The sequence below is a fragment of the Amblyraja radiata genome, chromosome 6, assembly GCF_010909765.2.
Source record: "Amblyraja radiata isolate CabotCenter1 chromosome 6, sAmbRad1.1.pri, whole genome shotgun sequence".
NCBI lineage: Eukaryota > Metazoa > Chordata > Chondrichthyes > Rajiformes > Rajidae > Amblyraja > Amblyraja radiata.
This window is the reverse complement of record NC_045961.1, coordinates 22093025-22114308: the sequence shown is the minus strand read 5'-3', so window position 1 is coordinate 22114308 and position 21284 is coordinate 22093025.

Here is a 21284-nt window from a genome sequence, read left to right as displayed (position 1 = left end):
TAAACGATGGATTATTCATAATTGGTAATCTAAATGAGAGATTATCCAAGTGTAGAGTCTTAACTATTTGTTTCCAAATACGTCTATTATTATATATTATTAGGTTGTCTTTATAATATTTTTTTTGTACTTCCGTTGGTGCAAAAGTTATCGAACCTACATTGAAAGGTAGACAGTCCTCCTTTTCTATATTTAACCATGTCGGTTCATGATCCATATTTACCCACCAGAAATTCATATTCTTAATCTGAACAGCCCAAAAATAATATAAAAAGTTTGGAAGTGCTAATCCTCCATTTATCTTAGCTTTGCATAGATGTTTTTTATTTATTCTGTGATTTTTATAATCCCAAATAAAGCTATTGACAATATTATCAATTTTTTTAAAAAAAGTTTTCGGAAGAAAAAAAGGAATAGCCTGAAACAAATATAACAACTGCGGTAGAAATACCATCTTTATGGCACTTATTCTACCAATCATGGATATAGGCAGTGTTTTCCAATATAAAATATTTTTTCTAAGTTTATCTAATAGTTGAGGATAGTTGGATTTTATTAATGAGTTATGAGTTTTAGTTACGTTAATCCCTAAATATTTAAGTTTGTCTGTAACTACTTTTAATGGGTATTGTTGTAATGTATTAAGATTTATTCCTCTTATTGGCATAATCTCGCTTTTATCCCAATTAATCCTATACCCAGAAAATGCACCAAACTTAGTTATAATGTTTAGCAGGTTGGGAATACTAATTTCCGGTTTTGTAATATAAATCAAAACATCATCTGCATATAAAGAAATTTTATTAATTGTTGTATCAGTATTATAGCCATATATTTCAGGTTCAGATCTAATTTTTTCCGCCAATGGTTCTATCACCAATGCGAACAATAAGGGTGATAACGGACATCCCTGTCTGCATCCCCTAGAGAGTTTGAATTTGGCTGATAAAATTTGGTTAGTCAAAATTCTTGCCATAGGATTCGAGTATAAAATTCTTACCCATTTACAAAATCTATCCCCCAATTGAAACTTTTCCATTATATTAAATAAATACATCCATTCCACCTGATCAAACGCTTTTTCTGCATCTAGTGATATAACCGCTAGTTCCGTATCTCGTATTCTTTTTGAATATATAATATTAAACAAACGTCTGAGATTATGGGATGAGTAACGTTTTGGGATAAAACCTGTTTGATCATAATGTATTAATTTAGAGATCACTAAACTTAATCTCCTAGATAAGACCTTAGTTAATATTTTTTGGTCTGTATTTAAAAGGGCAATCGCTCTATATGATCCAGGATCTTCCAAATCCTTATCTACTTTAGGGATGAGTGTAATTGTGGATTCATTTAAAGATTCTGGTAATTTTCCTTGGTCATATGCATATCTATACATTATTTGTAATCTTGGGGAAATCAGATCTTGAAATTTTTTATAAAATTCTGCACTCAGGCCATCTGGGCCCGCTGCTTTTCCGTTCTTAAGCGAACTAATTGATTCTATAATATCTTTTACTGTTATTTCAGCATTTAACAATTCTCTACCTTCCTGATCTAAGCTATTGATTTGACATTCTTGTAAAAATATTTCCATACTATCTGTTTGTCCTGTTAGTTTTGACGAATAAAGATTTTTATAATATTGTAAAAATCTATCATTAATATCTTTTGGAGTAATTAATATATTTCCATACTCAGATCTAATTCCGTGTATTATCTTCTCATCTTCTAATTTTCTAAGCTGTCGTGCTAGTAATTTTTGTGGCTTATCTCCAAATTCAAAATACACTTGCTTAGTTTGTTGAAAAAGTTTAATCACTTGATTAGAATATATTTTATTTAATCTATATTTTACTGATGCAATTTTATTACTTAACTCTTTGGAAGGCTGTTTTATATTTTCATTATCTAGACGTTTTATCTCATTTTCTAAATTTTGTTCTATTTTTCGATTTTCTTTATTGAGATGTGCTTGTGCGGATATTATTGCGCCACGCATGAATGCCTTAAATGTGTCCCAAAATAGTGATGGAGAAGTTTCAGGATTATCATTAGTTTCAAAAAATAATTTAATCTGATCCATCACATATTTACAACAGTCATTGTCCTTTAATATCTGAGGGTTAAATCTCCAGGTAGTAGTTTTATTAGATATATCTTTTAATTTTATCTTAAATGTTAATGGCGCATGATCCGAGATGATAATATTATGATATTTTGCATCATACGTAAAAGGAAGTAATTTAGAATCTATTAAAAAATAATCTATCCTCGAATAGGTTCCATGTACGGGCGAGAAAAAAGAATATTCTCGTCCGGATGGGTTATCTAACCTCCAGATGTCTTTAATATTAGATGTATTGATAAAAGCATTTATGAATTTACTTGATTTCGAGGCAGCTTTCCTTTTTGCGGATGATCTATCTAGATAATTATCTAAAGTACAATTTAAATCACCTCCAATTATTAAATTGTGTTGAGTGGATATAGGAATATTATTAAATATTTTCTTAAAAAATAATGGATTATCAAAATTAGGGGCATATATATTCATTAAAATTACCTTTTTTGAATATAATTCCCCTGTAATTATTACATATCTGCCTTCTTTATCCTCTATAATAGAACTTTGTATGAAAGGTATACCTTTGCGAATAATTATTGCAACTCCTCTAGATTTATGAATAAATGTAGAATGATACACCTTAGAAATCCATTTAGCTGTTAATCTATGTTGAGCATCTTTTTTAAGATGAGTCTCTTGAAGGAAAATGACATCTGTCTTCAATCTGTTCAACTGAGCTAATACCTTTCCCCTTTTAATTGGTTCATTAATTCCTTTTACATTCCAACTGCAGAAGGTTACTCCATCACCCCCAGTCTTCACCTTTATATCATGCATTTTACTATTAGGGCGTTTTTTTTTGGAGTAGCCTTCTTGACTCACCCAGCTCCCCGTTGCACCCGGACATTAATCCAATGAGAATTTCTTTCCACCTTAATCCACATCTATGTCTTCTTAAACTAAATACACAATATCCTTCACATCTACATTCAAATAATATATAATATAAGATCAATAAAAAACAAAAACAATAAGAAATATCAATAATAAAAAAAAAGTAAAGGGTGTTAATAGGGTGCTCAGAAAAAAAAGAAACTACACTTGTATAGTGTGTAGTATGTGAAGGTGAAAGCCACACTAACGTGGCCATTAATCTAAAGACTTCCGTTTTTTTAATAAAAAAAAGATGTTGATTATACCAGCTCCTATCTCAAATGCTATATATATTGGGGTGGGGTACTAACTTTATATACTTAGTACTTAGTAATTATTTCTATTATTCATATTACTATTTGCTAATTACTAATATCAATTGTATTTAATACTATAATATGTAATACTATTATCATGGAATAATTAAATATTTTCTAATAATTAATACAGAACTACTACTAAATGCCCATTATTCCACTTCCTTCTAAGTAAGTATTTCATAACCACAGGTCGATGATAAAAGTTCAGTCCTCTCCTTCTCCCTCGGGTTCTTCCTCCGCATCTTCTCTCTCTTCATCTTCTGGCTTCTGCTGTATGCCTCGGGCGAATTTCAATGCTTCAGTATGCTTAACGAAACGATATTCCTTGTCATCATAAGTTACTCTCAGTATTGCTGGGTACATCAAGCCATATCTCAGATTCTTAGTATTCTGTACATTCCTCAGGATACCTTTTGTTTCTTTAAATAGAGCTCTTTTCTTGGCCACTTCTGCTGGGAAGTCTCTAAAAATACTGATGTTGTCTCCCTCGTATTTCAGGTTTCTCTTTTTTATTATTATCTTCATCATTTCTTCGAAGACATGGTCAAAGGCCACTTTTACAATCATTTGTCTGGGCGATGAACCTATCCCAGGGGCCCGTCTTAGAGCCCTATGTGCACGGCTCAACAGGGGTTCATGATCCAAATTCAAAATATCCATTAAAAGTTTTGCAACAAATTTTCGAGGATCTTGACTCCCCTCACGACCTTCGCTCAGACCAACTATACGCAAATTTTTACGGCGTTGGCGTCCCTCCAGATCGATACATTTCTCGTTTGTTTTATGTAATAATTCTAAGAGGCGTTTGTTCTCGGCACGGAGTTTTTCGGTCTCCTTAGTATTCACTTCAGCAATTTTAGTTAGCTCTTTAATTGCTTCGCCTTGTTGGTCTAGCGAAATTATAGTAGGATCTATCTTGTCATCCAGCTTTCTTTCCATCCCAGCAGCTATTTCCTTTACATCCTCAATTTGAGTTTGTAACTCGGCATTAGCCTTTTCCTTCCACTCATCCATCATACTTTTTACCGTCGTTATAACTTGTTTTATTAAGTCTTCTTTATCTTCTTTATTTTTCTCGTGAGACACCAGCATATCCGCTTTTAAACTTTTTATCTCCTCCATATACTCCTTCCTCTGCTTCTTTATCTCCTCCATATACTCCTTCCTCTGCTTCTTTATCTCACCTAGAATGGTAGTCTTAAGTTCCTCCATTTCAGCTTTCCTCTGTGAGACATCTTCTTGAGAAGCAGAAGCAGCAGCAGCTCCCGAGCTGAGGCCAGTTTCCCTTCTCGTAGCTTTTTTTCCAGCGGTGGGGGTGGGGGAACGCTGGGTCATAATTTCTTCTTAAAATCGCGCGCCTGATGACGTCACGTACCTTTTAAACGCTGCCGGAGCCGTTCACAATCGATCTCCTGTGGTAAGTGCGTTTGTTTGACCCTTTTACCCCCGTTTTAAATTCAGTTTTTTTCGGAGCTGTAATGGCGCGATTCCACTCACATCGTGGCGCCAACCGGAAGTCTGGTCCAGGATAAATTGTCGGTAATATTTTATGCCCATGAACTCAGCCATCTCCACTTCAGCTCCAGGCACTTGTCAGGAATCTGGACTGCAGGACTCCCTGTAGGGATAACAATTCTTGCATATAGACTACCTGACAAAACTCATCTCCAAATTCCTGGACTTGGGACTCAGCGCTTCTCTCTGCAACTCGAGTCTCAACATCCTGACACATAGACCACAATCAGAGGGGCGACAAAAAACATCCTCCATGATAATTCTCAAGGCTGATGCCCCACAAGGATTCTTATACTCGCTCTCCACTCACTACTGCACTGCCAAACTCCATTTGCAAGTTTGCGGGGGGCATCACTGCAGTGGACTGGATCATGAACAATGATGACATGGAGTGCAGGAAGGAGATCGAGAGTTCAGTAACATGGTGTCAATCTCATTCTCAATGTCAACTGGATGAAGGAGCTAATTGTTGACTTCAGGAAATGAGGGGGTATACAAGCCCTAGTCAGCATTAATGGAGCTGAAGTGGAGATGGCTGAGAGTTTCAAGTTCATGGGCATAAAATATCACCGACAATTTATCCTGGACCAACAACATTGAACCTATGGCCTAGAAAGCACCCCGATGCCTCTACTTCCTCAGAAGACAAAGGGAGTTTAGCATGTCTCCAATTTCTTCAGATTGGAATAGCACCTATCCATGTCCTCCAGAGATGCTGCCTGATCTGCTGAGTTACTCCAGCATTTTGTGTTTTACGTGTGACTAGGGGCTGTCTACTGGTGTGCATAAGTTTATGTGATAGGAACAGAATTAGGCTATTGGCCCCGTCGTCTACTCCGCCATTCAATCATCTCTCCCCCTCGACCCCCATTCTCCTGCCTTCTCCCCTAACATCAGTACTATTCAAGAATCTGTCAATCACTGCCTTAAAAATATCCATTGACTTGGTCTCCACAGCCGTCTATGGCAATGAATTCCACAGATTCACCACCTTCTGACAAAACTATTGCTTGCAGCAATGGGAGAGCAGAATGATTGCTCAAACTGTTTGACCCATGATAATCTACTAGTTCCTTGAGACCCCTTTTAGTAAGCAAGTTCATGATGTGAAACTTGCCAATTGACTGCCAAACACCTGCCTTGCTACGGCATTGCTGGCAGCAGGCTCACCAGTACCACACAGCCACCAAACCCCTGATTTCACTCACCACCATCATCACTGCATCTCAAGCTTGACTGAGAACGGAGAGTGCATATGCATCCAGATATGAACCGGAACAATGAAATTATAACCTACCACAGCTTTAAAGGCACATCAGATGCAACAACGCCAACCACTACAATAATACTGTGAAATACTATGAATGTACTATAATAATACTATGCAATACTATGAATCTACTACAACAACTAAAATATGAATATGTGCAAAATCCATAGCATATAAAACTACTACAGTAGTGCATAAGATTGCTACTGTCGTGTGTAATACAAATGTGCTTTAGCTAAACCTTTAGTGAGTCGAAACGTTAGGTGCTGCTTTCCCCTTGAATTAATAAATATTGCCGGACTGCAGCAGCCACATGATGGTGAAATATTTAGACTTGTGTCTCAGTGGCCTTGCTGCTCTGACAATTTGCATCTGACCCGCAGTGTGAGGTTTATTATTAACTTGCAGCTCTCACCCCCTGCTTGTTTTTTTTCCTCTCTCTTACAATAGTTCTCAAGGTCACCTTTGCGGGAAGGACTCCTGTGAGAGGCAGAGAAGTACAAGGAAGGTCACACGGTGAGATACAGAACCCGTTCTACATTGGCTCTTCTCTCTGACTACCACTGCTATGCAGGAATTGAAAAGGGCAGGATTATGCCTGAGACTGTTCATGAGAATATTGGCTTGTGCAGGAAAATGTGACACCATATTGATCAGATCCATTTATTGCAAGCTGTGGAACCCAGTGCTCCCAAGGCCCTGTTACTTTCAGTTGTGCAACGTGAAATGGCCATTTGTTGCAATGGCTCAAAATGATCTTATCATGAGGGATATATTATTGCTGAATGATTGTTGATTTCCTTGTCTCAAAATGTAATTTTGGGCCTGTCCCACGAGAATGCGACTCCATGCGGCAAGCGCGAACTGACGTGGTCGCTTGAGTCGTACGGCCTCGCGGGGCCGGTCCCACTTCGATCGCCGGAGCCGTATGGAATTGTGAGGAGCTGGTCCCGACATCGCTCGGGGCTCCGAAAAACTGACAATGTTCAAAAATTCCGCGCGGCAACGGCCTGCCGGCCCACAGCCGCCTCGACGCCGTACGCACCGCCTCGACGGGCATACGCAGCATCTCGACGCCGGACGCAGCGTCTTGACGGCGTACGTCACGTGCAAACTTCACTTCATTCACTTGACCTCAGCGCGGCTCCCGCTTCTGGTTTGGTCGTGCTCGCCGCATGAGGTCGCATGCTGGTGGGACAGGCCCTGTACGGGGATCACTCGACCGCTGCATGGCCCCCGCTTCCGGTTTGGTCGTGCTTGCCGCATCCAGGTCGCATGCTCGTGGGGCAGACCCTTTACCCATCCAATGCTAATCTTATGAGAATGCTTGAACTGTGTTCCCCTGGGCTGCGAATGGTTGCAGTGTTGACCAGCCACCATTGATGGTGAGCAGCATGTTCAAAGGATCCCAATCCCAAGTAGAGTAGAGATCATGCAGGAAACACCCATGGAGCGTATTGTCTTTTAAGGATGGTGTTGTTGAAGTGAGATGTTTGGTTCAGGAGGACATGAGGAGATTTTATGTGTCATCCTGGTTCTCCTGACTGTTTATCGATGTATATGTTGGTGTTTTAGGTTGTAATGTGGAGGGGTAACTTAGTTTGCACTCAGAATTTTTATTTGCAGATCTCTTAGATAATTGTCTCTTAAAACCGTGTTAAGCCAGTGCCTGCCTCCTCCATTTTTTTAGATGAAGCATGGTGCTGATTTTGTTTAGTTTAGATTAGTTTAGAGATGCAGCATGGACACAGGCCCTTCGGCCCACTGTGTCTGCACTGACCAGCGATCCCCCACAATAGCACTAACCTACATGCACTAGGAACAATTTACATTTATACCCAAGCCAATTAACCTACAAAACCTGTGTGTCTTTGGAGTGTGGGAGGAAACCGAAGATCTTGGAGAAAACCCACGCAATCGCGGGAAGAACGTACAGACTTCATACAGACAGCACCCGTGGTCAAGATCGAACCCGGGTCTCTGGCGCTGAAAACGCTCTACCGCTGCGCCATCATGCCGCTCATGTTAATTTTTTCCCATCCTTTGACTCCTAAACCTTTTGCTCCAGCTTCCCTCCAGATTCTACCACATGGGCCCCATGTTCTAGGTCTCCTTGCACCTCTTCATCAACTCTGACTACTCTCAGGAACTGGCAGGCGTGCGCAGCATGCAGCCGTTGATGCTGAACTCTCCGCGTCTCTTTGGATTGTGCCATAAGATTTCCTGGAAGCGATGCAGATCTCAGACCAAGCAATCTTCTAATGCATGCCATAAACATCTGTTAGACCAGGAATGTACCAGGACAGAAGTGATACATATGTCAGGCTTGGGGCACCAAATGTTATTTTCTCTTTCTCAATACACGAGCACTTACATCATGCCTACTAAAATGGCTGTGTTGTGTCAGCTAAGCAGCTGAATTTCTCGACAAATAAAAATGTGGAATAAAGACAATCAACTGTGGAAATTAAGTAAAAATCAGCTTCCCAGCTGACCTGTCCTAGTACGATTGCAGAGTAAAGAGCTTTGCAGCCAACTGTACACTTAATGACATTAATTGCTTAAACAATACAGTGTCAGAACACTGCTTGACTGTTCAACTTGGATGCTTGCCACACATTGCATTTATATCATGTTCATTCTGTTCCAGTTCATGGTGCACAATTTGCTATTGCAATGACAGTGACTCTGTTCAGAGTTTGTTCATTTCACTGTTAAACTGACTGCAACTTCTGATGTCTAGATTGTTAAAGGACAAATTTACGAGGGGGTTTGCTGCAGGCTTCAGACATGCAATCGAAATAAGTGTTTTGAGGACAATTTCACTGTTTTGCTCACTGTTTCGCTGCAAACATCATTGACCAAACTAGCTGAATTAAGTGCAATTAAGTTTTAATAGTGTGCTAAATCATAACTGTTGCCGTAGAACCTCTCTGACCCCGAGAAACTAATTTTAGAAATGTGGAGTTTTATTCAACCATCTCTTAATTAAAGGAAGAAAAATCCAATCATATTGAAAATAATAAAATCATTATTATTTTTGAAAAACTTGATATTTCATCCTCCATCTTAATCCCAAATAAATGACCATTCTTTAGTCCACAGTGTAAAATGGTTAATAATTGAGCTGAAATTCATACCGTTTACTTCCCAGTTTGTTTCAATAAGAATTTATAATCTGAAGAAGGGTATCGACCCAAAACGTCACCCATTCCTTCTCTCCAGAGATGCTGCCTGTCCCGTTGAGTTAATCCAGCTTTTTGTGTCTATCTTCGGTTTAAACCAGCATCTGCAGTTCCTTCTTACACACAATTTATAATCTATTTGGCTCTTCAAAATGCTTGACCATTCCACTGTTGTGCGACACCATCTGGCAGCCTGTAAGTCACATCAGAGGAGGTGGCACAGGGCTGTTGACTGCCAAATCAGGGCCTGTGTTTTGCATAAGAATTAAACCACAGAGAGGCCTTATTTGAACAAAATAATCCATTAATGAAGGGTCCAAATGCTGGATCAGGTAGCATCTCAGGAGAATGTGTATAGGTGGCTTTTTGGCCAGGACCCTTCTACTGACTGATTATGATGGGGGAAGGTGTGGGGGACAGAAAGGTGGGGCAGGACAGAGCCTGGCAAGTACTGGTGGATAGACACAAAATGCTGGACAGCCAGCATCTCTGGAGAGTACTAAAGGGCCTGTCCCACTGCGGCGACCTAATCTGTGAGTTTAGAAGATTTTCCCCTTGACTCAAACTCGCAGCATGGTCGACACAAGGTCCTACGAAGTCCTATGAGGTCACTGGAACTCTTCTTCATGCTCGAGGGAAGTTCCCGCATACTCGCAGCCTCAGCTAGGTCGCTGAAACATTTTCAGCATATTGAAAATTTTTCAGCAAATAAAATTTGGTTGGCAGGGCTCTCTTTAACTCGTAGTGCAGTGGAGTGGCGTTGCTATTTTGTTACAGGCTGTCAAGGGCAGCCGTAGGCTATCTCCTTCGCTGACCAGGCATTTTGATTGGCTCATTGGAGTATTCAGGACCTGGGAAAACCGACCGGTAGGTAAAATGCCCGCTAAACATTATTATCTATATTACTAAAAGTCTCATTTTGACCACTTCCTGTTTGCACTGCATATTGATTTTAGAAAAAAAGCTACCACTTACGGCTGTGATTTTTGGCCATCTTTCTCAGAATCCCCCTCCGCTGGGCAGGACAAGAGGATTTTTCCCATTGATGAAACATAAAAGACATTAATGTTTAAAAAATGTTGAGATTCTCTCCCCTGTCAATCACGCCATGAAGGCCATGCCCCTTCCAGTGGGAGGGGGATGGACTATAAAACCTGGAAGTGTTGAGTGCCTCAGTCAGTCTCTGCAAGATGGGGGAGCGAGAGGGTCACGTCTCTCAGTCTGAGCTGTGAATAACATTGAACACATGTCAACTAAACTGTGAGTGCACTTAATGTGGTTTGAAAACGTAGTTTGAAAATGCAGTTTGAAAATGCAAAAGTTGTTTGTTGGTTTGAAAATTCAAAAGTGTTGGGTGCTTTGAAAATGCTAAAGTGTTGGTTGCCTGTCTTATGGAAAATGCTAAAGTGTTGCTTGTCTGCCGTATGGAAAATGGAAAACGGTTGGTTGCCTGCCTTATGGAAAATGGAATAGGTTTGGCTGCCTGCTTTATGGAAAATGGAAAAAGGTTGGTTCCTTGACTTATGGGGGGGGGGGGAGGGACTATAAAACCCGGAAGTGTGGGCCTGGCTCAGTCTCTGCAAGATGGGAGAGGGAAGTCATGACTCTCTCTCTTTGGTGACCTTGCACCCTGCTTGAAATGGTATGACACTGCATTTGATTTTGGTGGCCTTGCACCCTGCTTGAATTGGTATGAAACTGCACATGAGTTCGGTAGCCTTGCACACTGCTTGAAGTGGTATTAAACTGCACTTGAGTTTGGTGACCTTGCACCCTGCTTGAAATGGTATGACACTGCATTTGATTTTGGTGGCCTTGCACCCTGCTTGAAATGGTAGGAAACTGCACTTGAATTTGGTGGCCTTGCACCCTGCTTGAAGCAGCATGAAACTGCACTTGAATTTGGTGGCCTTGCACCCTGCTTGAAGTGGCATGAAACTGCACTTGAATTTGGTGGCCTTGCACCTTGCTTGAAGTGGCATGAAACTGCACTTGAATTTGGTGGCCTTGCACTCTGCTTGAAATGGAGTCAACTGTCAGCCCACCAGCCGTGAGTGAGTGAGCTGCCAGCACATCAGGCTTGAGTGATTGAGCCGCCATCCCAAGAATCCATTCATCCATTCGACCCACAATGTCCATACTAGCCCTGTGGAAACCAGTGCCTTTAGCCCACAACACCCATACTAGCGCTACAGAAAGTCGTCGTCCCCCCCCCCCCCCCCCCCCACTGGCCACCAAAATTGGTGGAGAGGTGGAATATTGCATTGGGGGACCAGCCCTCCCCTGTGAAGCTGGGACCCAATGGGTGCCACTTAGTCTAGTACTTCTTAAGAGTGTCTCCACTCCTTCTCCCCTCCCCCCTTCTCTTCCCCCCCCCCCCTTTCCACCCTCCCCCTTCTCTGCCCCCACCTTCTCCCCCACCCCCCCCACCCTCCGTACTCTCTAAAGGACTTACAGTTACTGTGGCAGCTGTTTACCTTCCTCCTCATTGCGCAAACAGTGCTCCTCCGCTTTCCCTGGCCCCCGCCGTTGCGATGTGTTTGTGTGCGGTCGGTCAATGCAGTTTGCGGTTTCAACGCGGACAGTCAATCCAGCTCGAGGCTTTCCAGCCGAGTGCCTTCGAGTTGGAATGTCAAAGACACTCTTTTTAACTCACCGATTAGGTCGCCCTAGTGGGACAGCCCCTTAATGGGTTACATTTCGAGTTGAGACCCTTCTTCGAACTGAGTCATCACCCATTCCTTCGCTCCAGAGATGCTGCCCCTCCCGCTGAGTTGCTCCAACATTTGGTGTCTATCTTCAGTGTAAACCAGCATCTGCAGTTCCTTCCTACACAAGTGGATACAGGTGAGAGGGGTTTTCGGATAGGCAGAAGATTGGACAAAGGTCATGCATGAAAAATCAGAAGTTATGAGGCAAAAGGATTGAAGAATTGCGAATTGTGAAGCTAGAGGAAAAAATGTAAGCGGGAGGGGGAGCATGGATGTAGGGCACAGGGGAGGGTGGAGTGAAGGGGGTGTTGGGGTAGAAGGAAGGACAGGGAGGGGGTAGGGAGGACGGGAAATGGGGGTCGTAGAATCCTAACATTGGATGTATCAATTACCTGCAAACCTGTATGTATTTGGGATGTGGGAGGAAACCGGAGGACCTGTAGGAAAACCACCTCCCGATCAAATTCAGAGGGAGTACGTGCAAGCTCCACCCAGACAGCACCTGCGGTCAGGATCAAACTTGGTTCTCAGGCACTGTGAAGCAGCAGCTCTACCAGGTTGTCATATGTAAAGCATCTTCTCCACACCCTTTCAGTCTTTCGTCTGAGTCCTTAATTATGTTAAAGTGTTGCTTGATATTAATGAAGAGAGGATCACTTTAAATGGGAATATGATCCGTCAGCAAAGACAAATTGAGAATATGCACCTATCAAGTAAGAATTGCTTTTTTTAAAGTATACGTATTAAAGAGAACATTATAAGATATAAGGTCTGCTCTATTCCCTTGTTGTGCCATTCAAAACATTGATTATTAAGTCAGGGTTGACCTTGAGAAGAAAAGATTGATGTAGGTTCAAAATTAGGCTGCTGAAATGCATGCGGCTGTCAAAACTTTGTGACAGAGCCAAGAAAATTAGGGCTGATCTTAATAAGCAACATTGCTGCTCGTTTCTCTGTTTCTGCTTGCAGAATTTGTCTTAGAAGTAGCTAGATACCCAGAAATGAACCCTTCTTGTAAATCCTATGAAGAACAATTTCCCAGCACTTAATCATTAAAATGAGCGGTAAGAGAGGCATATCTTTACATGGTGTGCATTTGCTACCCTCCATTCCAACCCCTTATCCCACACTTCCCCACACTCCCTTCCTCTTCTGATATTGTGTAACTCTGAACAGCTAGAAGTCTCGGTGGCACAAACAATACCATCAAAATTCAGCCCGACTCCAGAGTCTTTGTTTGGGGAATCTGTTCCTATGCTCCAATATAGTCCACTCCTTCAGAAACTCTGATCAATCTCATCAGGAGACATTTGTTATTGTCAGTTTTGAAAGCTTAGATCTACTCAGAATGGATCAAAAGTATGCACTAAATTATTCAACCTCATGAATGTAACCGTAATACAGTATCTCTCGGGGTCAGAAACCATGATAATTGGCATCTAAACCCAGTTGTAATTTAGCCTGATTTTGCTATCCAGTTGGAGGGCGATGAGACAATTCATGTTCAGCCCTGACGGTGATGTTAACAGCTGTAGTATAGTTTTTAACATCTCCAGCAACACTTGACATCTAATTACATGCTCACCAAACTCCTGCTTTTGAACAAATGGAGTAATACTCCAATTAATATTTTGGGAACAGCATGAATCAAAGAATTACAGCCCAATTAGGCTAAAATGGTGGTTGAAAATGTTCAAGGATATTTTTACAGGATCTTATTAATGTTTAGCAGAATATCATAGAGGTTTTAAGGAGTAGTCAGCATGGTTTCTGAAGCAGTTCACATTTATACCCGCAGAATTCTCCTTACAGTAGGCAAAATAATGAGTGAACATGGGATGCAATGAACAGAATTGATCTTGATTTTCTTAATACCTTTTGAAGATGTTTTTCATGGAAGGTTATAAATTAAATTCCTACAACTGATGAGATATTAGTAAAATAGACCATAGATTGTGAAGAATTTATGAGACATTTAAGGTCCTGAGGCAATGGGAGACTGTAGCACAGTGGCCAAGTTAGGCTTGGAGTGATCAACCAGAGCCATCAGTGCACCTTCCACCATAGCAACTGGAAATGTAAGTTCTGGTAAAGGTAAAATCATCAAGTGATAGGAGCAGAATTAGGACATTCGGCCCATCAAGTCTACTCCGCCATTCAATCATGGCTGATCTATCTCTCCCTCCTAACCCCATTCTCCTGCCTTCTCCCCATAACCCCTGACACCCATACTAATCAAGAATCTATCGATCTCTGCCGTACAAATATCCCTTGACTTGAATGCAGGGGGGACAAAGATCAGGAACATGGTTACGTGTGTGACGGAGCCAGGGTTGAAGAATGTAGTTAGGTGTAGCCGGTGCTGGGGGCTTGGAAATATAGTTAGGAATGCGGCCAGAGATAGGGAATAGAATGAGTCTGGGGAGGTAAAATGGTTAGCAACCGGGAGATCCCACAGGCCTTGGCCAAGCGCAAGTGTTCGGTGAAATAGTTGCCAAATCTACACTTGGTCTCACCGATATACAGGAGGGCGCAGCAGGAACACCTGATGCAGTAGATGAGGTTGGAGGAGGTGCACATGAATCTCTGTCTCACCTGGAACTTCTGTCAGGGTCCATAGATGGAGGCGAGGGAGGAGGTACAGGGACTGGTGTTACATCTCCTGTGATTGCAGGGGAAAGTACCTAGGGAGGAGATGGTTTGGGTGGGAAGGGATGAATTAACCAAGGAGTTGCGGAGAGAGCGGGCCTTGGAGTGGGCAGAAAGGGGTAAAGATGGGAAGATGTGATGAGTGGTGGGATCACCTCGTAGGTGGCGTAAATGTCGGAGGATAATGTATTGGATGGGGAGGCTGGTGGGGTGAAATGTAAGGACCAGGGGAACTGGATCATTGTATCGGTGGAGGGGAACCAGGAGCAGACGTGGGGTGAGGGATCCATCTATGACAGAAGGTAGGATCATGTTTACTAAAAAGAGGGATGGGATGCGTGAGACATAGAGGGGAAGATCCAATTGGGGGAGTGTGGGGAGGAAGGGAGGGAAAGACACAGGGTGATACTTGGCTGGGTGGTAGGTGGGAGGAACAGGGTGTGAGAGAGTGCCAGGGTGGATAGTAAAAGAGAGAAAGGGACAGATTGGTGCATGTTGCCTAAATATTGGTGAAATCAATGTTCATACTGCTGGGACGTAGGGTATCCATGCTGATTATGTTCTATCCATATAGTTTGCATTTTCCTCACTCTGGCAGTGGAACAGGACAAGGACGGGCGTCTTTGTTGGAAGGGGAATTAAAGTGATTGGCAACCAGAAGATCTAGACGGCCACCACGGACAGAGTGAAAGTGCTGGGGAGAGTGGTTACCCGGCCTGCGTTTGGTCTCACCAAAGCAGGGGAAGCCACATTGTTGCCATTGAATGTAATAGACGAGGTGGGAGGTTGGCAGGCAAGTCACTGAATCACATAGCACGGATGTTTAGGTCCCTGGATGGAGGTGAGAGTGGAGGTATAAGGACCTCATACTTTGTCTGGGGAAAATGGCTGGGAAGTGGGAGGTACAGATGGGAAGGATGAGTGAACAGGGAGAAAGCAGAAAGGGGTGAGTATTGGTGTCAAGATCACATTCTATCTGGTGGAAATGATGAAGAATGATGTGCCAGATGCGGTGGAGGCTGGTGTAGTGAAAGATAACAACTAAAGGGCCTGTCCCACTTTCACAACCTAATTCACAACCTTTTTTACTCGTGGACATTTTTCATCATGCTAGAAAAAGCGCCCCGACCTACTTGATGCCACGAGTACCTACGACTAGCATCACGACCTGCTACGACCTACCTACGACCTCCTATGACCTTGTGACGACCATGCTGTGAGTATGAGTCAAGGGCAAACTCGGCAGAGGTTGTGAATTAGGTCATGAAAGTGGGACAGGCCCTAAATCGAACTCTACCGGAGTTAAGGCTGGGAGGAGGGATCTATAAATCTCCGGTGTTTTGTTAATTTTCCATTACTATTAAATTTAATTCCCCTACCTAATTTTATTTAGAACTTGAACGTGATCTGTAAATGATACTGTCATATACCTCTGGCACATTCTTTCCCCATCATTCATGCATACTTGGTAACTTAGGATAATACAACTATTCCTGTCCTTTGTGAGACATCCTTTCATTAATATAAACCCATTTTAATTCCACATGACAATTATTGCCTGCAGCTCATTCAGTTTATTGGTTACATTATGGATATTAATATGCATGTGATTTAATAACTTCTTTTCCAGTTTTATTATTTTCTTCATTCCGGACCCCGTAGTCTTATGCTGCTTCTAATTTTACTGCCGCTTATTACTCGGCCCAATCATCTTTCCTTGCAGTCTGATGAAGGGTCTCAACCTGAAACATCACCCATTCCTTCTCTCCAGAGATGCTGCCTGTCCCGCAGAGTTACTCCAGCATTTACATAGAAACATAGAAAATAGGTGCAGGAGTAGGCCATTCGGCCCTTCGAGCCAGAACCGCTATTCAATATGATCATGGCTGATCATCCAAAATCAGTACCCCGTTCCGGCTTTTTCCCCATATCCCTTGATTCCCTAAGAGCTAAATCTAATCCTCTCTTGAAAGCATCCAGTGACTTGGCCTCCACTACCTTCTGTGGTAGAGAATGTCACAGATGCACAACTCATTAGGTGAAAAAGTTTTTCCTCATCTCAGTCCTAAATGGCCTACCCCTTATCCTTAAACTGTGACCCCTGGTCTTGGACTCCCCCAACATTGGGAACATTTTTTCCTGCATCTACCCTGTCCATTCCTCTAAGAATTGTATTTGTTTCTATAAGATCCCCTCACATCCTTCTAAATTCCATGGAATACAAGCTCAGTCGACCCATTCTTCATTTTGTGTCTATCTTCGATTTAAACCAGCATCTGCCGTTCTTTCCAACACATACCATTGCTATTTCCTAATTTTCCACCCCATGACAAATCTTCCTTTTAATGTGGAGTAGTTTTTTTGTCTCATCCTGGGAGCAGATGCGGCGTAAGCGGAGGAATTGGGAGTAGGGGATGGAGTCTTTACAGGGGGCAGGGTGGGAAGACGTGTAGTCCAGATAGCCATGTGAGTCAGTTGGTTCCACACCAGGGCATCGGAAATGTCCTCGTTCTTCAGGGAACGGGGATTCCCCTCCGCCACCATACATGAGGCTCGCACCAGGGTCTCATCCATACCCCGCAACACTGCTCTCTCTCCCCATCCCTGCACTCGCAACAAGGGCAGAGTCCCCCTAGTCCTCACCTTTCACCCCACCAGCCGGCAAATACAACACATAATCCTCCGCCACTTCCGCCACCTCCAACGTGACCCCACCACTCGCCACATCTTCCCATCTCCCCCCCTGTCTGCCTTCCGCAAAGACCGCTGCCTCCGCAACTCCCTTATCAATTCTTCCCTTCCCTCCCATATCACCCCCTCCCCGGGCACTTTCCGTTGCAACCGCAAGAAATGCAACACCTGTCCCTTCACCTCCCCCCTCGACTCCATTCAAGGACCCAAGCAGTCGTTCCAGGTGCGACAAAGGTTCACCTGCATCTCCTCCAACCTCATCTACTGCATCCGCTGCTCTAGATGTCAGCTGATTTACATCGGGGAGACTAAGCGGAGGTTGGGCGATCGTTTTGCCGAACACCTCCGCTCAGTCCGCAATAACCTACCTGAACTCCCGGTGGCTCAGCACTTCAACTCCCCCTCCCATTCCCAATCCGACCTCTCTGTCCTGGGTCTCCTCCATTGCCAGAGTGAGCAACACCGGAAATTGGAGGAACAGCACCTCATATTCCGCCTGGGTTGTTTGCGTCCCGATGGCATGAACGTTGAATTCTCCCAGTTTTGCTAGCCCTTGCTGTCTCCTCCCCTTCCTTAACCCTCGAGCTGTCTCCTCCCATCCCCCCGCCCTCGGGCCCCTCCTCCTCCCTTTTTCCTTCGGCCCGAAACGTCGCCTATTTCCTTCGCTCCATAGATGCTGCTGCACCCGCTGAGTTTCTCCAGCATTTTTGTGTACCTTCCTTTTAATGTCACTTGTTAGCCTCATCGTGAGAAACTACGTAGAATTCTTTCAGGTCCATGGTTTCAATGTAACGCCCTCAAGGTAGTGCCTGTTTCTACTCTGTCTGACTCTGTGACTCTATACAGCATGGAAACAGGCCCTTCGACTACAAGTCCACTACAGCCAATGATCAACCAATACTTCAGTATCAATGGTAGGATCCAAAGATCTGATTCTTTGTTTTCCACCCCTTCCCCAGTCACAAATTTAATTGAAGGTCCAAATCTTCTGAAAATACCACTGAAATGCAGAGCTGTGAATCGTGAGGAGTCATGCCAAGATTCAATCGTTCAATGGTGCTTTGTCACATGTGCAACTGCACAGTGACATTCTATATGAATATTTACACATTCAGGTGTCACCATGTTTTGACGTCATTTCAGAAGTCCAAAGTCCTGTCCTCCTGCACGCTCGGACTACTGGAGCATTTTCCGATCCAGGTAAGCCCCATGGTTCTATCCCCTACTCCCAATTCCTCCATCTACACCGCATCTGTGGCCAAGATGAGGTGTTCCATACCAGGATACCTTAGATGTCCTCATTCTTTAGGGAATGGAGGTTCCCCTCTTCTATCATAGATGAATCCCTCTCTTCGGTAACCTGCAGCTCCGCTCTTGCTCCCCCTCCCCCCAGTCAAAACAGGGACAGCGTCCCCCTAGTTCCCACCTTTCACCCCATCAGTCATCACATGAAGCACATAATCCTCCGACATTTGCCACCTCCAACGGATCCCACCACTAGTTACATCTTCCCAACTCTACTCCTTTCTGCTTTCTGTAGAGACTGTTCACTCCACAACTCCCTGGTTAGCTCGCCCCTTCCCACCCAAACCACCCCCTCCCCAGGTACCTTTCCCTACAATTGCAGGAGATGCAACACCTGTCCCGATATCCTATAAACTAAGTGCAGTCTGGGCGATCGTTTCGCTGAACAGCTTCACTCAGACCACCTTGGCTTATGTAAACTCCCAGTTGCCAAACACTTTAACTCCCCGTCCCATCCCCACACTGACCATTTTGTCCTGGGCCTCCTCCATTGGGTGAGGCCAAATGCAAATTGGAGGAACAGCACCTCATTTAGTTTAATTTAGTTTAGAGATACAGCGCAGAAACAGGCCATTCAGCCCACTGATTCCGCACCGACCTGCGATCCCCTACACTAACACCAGTCCTACACACACCTGGGACAGTTTACATTTATACATTTATACCAAGCCAATTACGTCTGTGGAGGGTGGAAGGAAACCAAAGATTTCGGCGAAAACTCATGCAGGTCATGGGGAGAACATACAAACTACGTACAGACATGCACCCAGTAGTCAGGATCAAACCCGGGTCTCTGGCTTTGTAAGACAGTGGCTCCACCACTGCACCACTGTGCCACCTGATCGAGTATTTCGCTTGGCATATTTCACTTGGGCAGCTCACAACCCACCAGTATGAATATTGATTTCTCTAACTTGCATCCCCAAACCGTACCCCACCCTAATTGTTGTACTAACTGCACTGTTATCCTGTTGAGTTTCACCATCTGTATAACTTGTTATCACCTTCCCCACAGTCAACAATTGACCATTGTGAGCTCCACCTTTCTTTGATCATTGCTGCTTTTTCCGTATCTTTCATTCATTTGTTCTATGTACCTTCTATAGCTCTCATTTCCATCTCCCCTGATTCTCAGTCTGAAGTAGGATCGCGACCCTAAACGCCACCAATTCCTTTTCTCCAGAGATACTGCCTGACCCGTTGAGTTACTCCGGCTTTTTGTGTCTATCCTTAGGTAAGTCAATTTTGAATGTTGAATCCAAACTACCAGGTTTTCATGGATCCCATTATCTTAATCATCTGGATCAGCCTACCATGAGGACTTAGTCAAATGCCTCACTCAAATCCATATCATTTAGTTTAGTTTAGAGATACAGCGCTGACACAGGCCCTTCAGTCAACACCGACCAGCGATCCCCACACATTAACTCTATCCTACGCACACTGGGGACAATTTTACAATTATACCAAGTCAATTAACCTACAAACCTGCATGACTTTGGAGTGTGGGAGGAAACCGAAGATCTCTGAGAAAACCCACGCAGGTCACAGGGAGAACGTACAAATTCCGTACAATCAGCACCAGTAGTCAGGATCGAACTCGGGTCTCCGGTGCTCTAGGTGCTATAAGGCAGCAACTCTACCCCTGCGCCACTGTGCTGCCCTGATAATTCATGATACTTTGTTTTAAATCTGCCTATTTACTTTTTTTTGATCTACACACAGATGCCAACAGGTTTAATCTGGCAGGGAAAACCTCCCTCACTATAGTTAGATGTGAAGATGAGGGCATGATGCTATTGGAGCCTAAATGCGCAACACCACCATTTGGGCAGATGTCTATGCTGTCCAGCACTTCAAATTACAAATGGTTGTATCAAGGCATGACTACCGTGAATTCTGGGTCACACTAGGGTTGTAGCGAGTAGAAAGAGTTAAAATCAAGGGCAAGAATGTGATAAACTGTAAAGACTGCCATGGTAGAAGCTCTGATGATGCTCTTCATTTAGTACCAAGATTATTGCTAATAACAGGAGAGGAGAAAAAATCAAGCCCATTGTTCGGATTTACTTGAAATCAATAATCCTGTCGCTGCTAGATTATCTGCCTGATTACTCATGCAATCGTATTCAGGTAAATCCTCCGGGAAGTTATCTTAATTCTGTGTGTTCTATGTTAGTGCATTTTTATTATTTTATATTTCCATACAATCTACTCTTTTTCATTTTAAATTATTTTGGCACTGGGATGTCAATTTGCAGGGTACATTAACATTAATTCTGAAAATAATAGCAACTAAAGTTTTTGTTATTTAGTGAGATGATATGCTTGAGCAATTCTGGTGCTACCTACCACTACCTTAATGCAAATAAGTGTTATCAGAATTTAATAATGTATACACAGATTTTATATGCATCTTCGGGCTCCAATTATGTATTTCATTTATGACCTACTGTGGATATGCCAACACAACCGCAAGTTATGTGAATTTTTTAATACAAGCATTCTTGGCCCATTGGATACATATTCAGTAGAATAGTTATTCATCCAGGAACTATAAATCCATTACAAATAGCAGCGATATCTCGTCTTTAACTAGCCGAATATGTGGACAGAAGGCATAGATCCAACAAA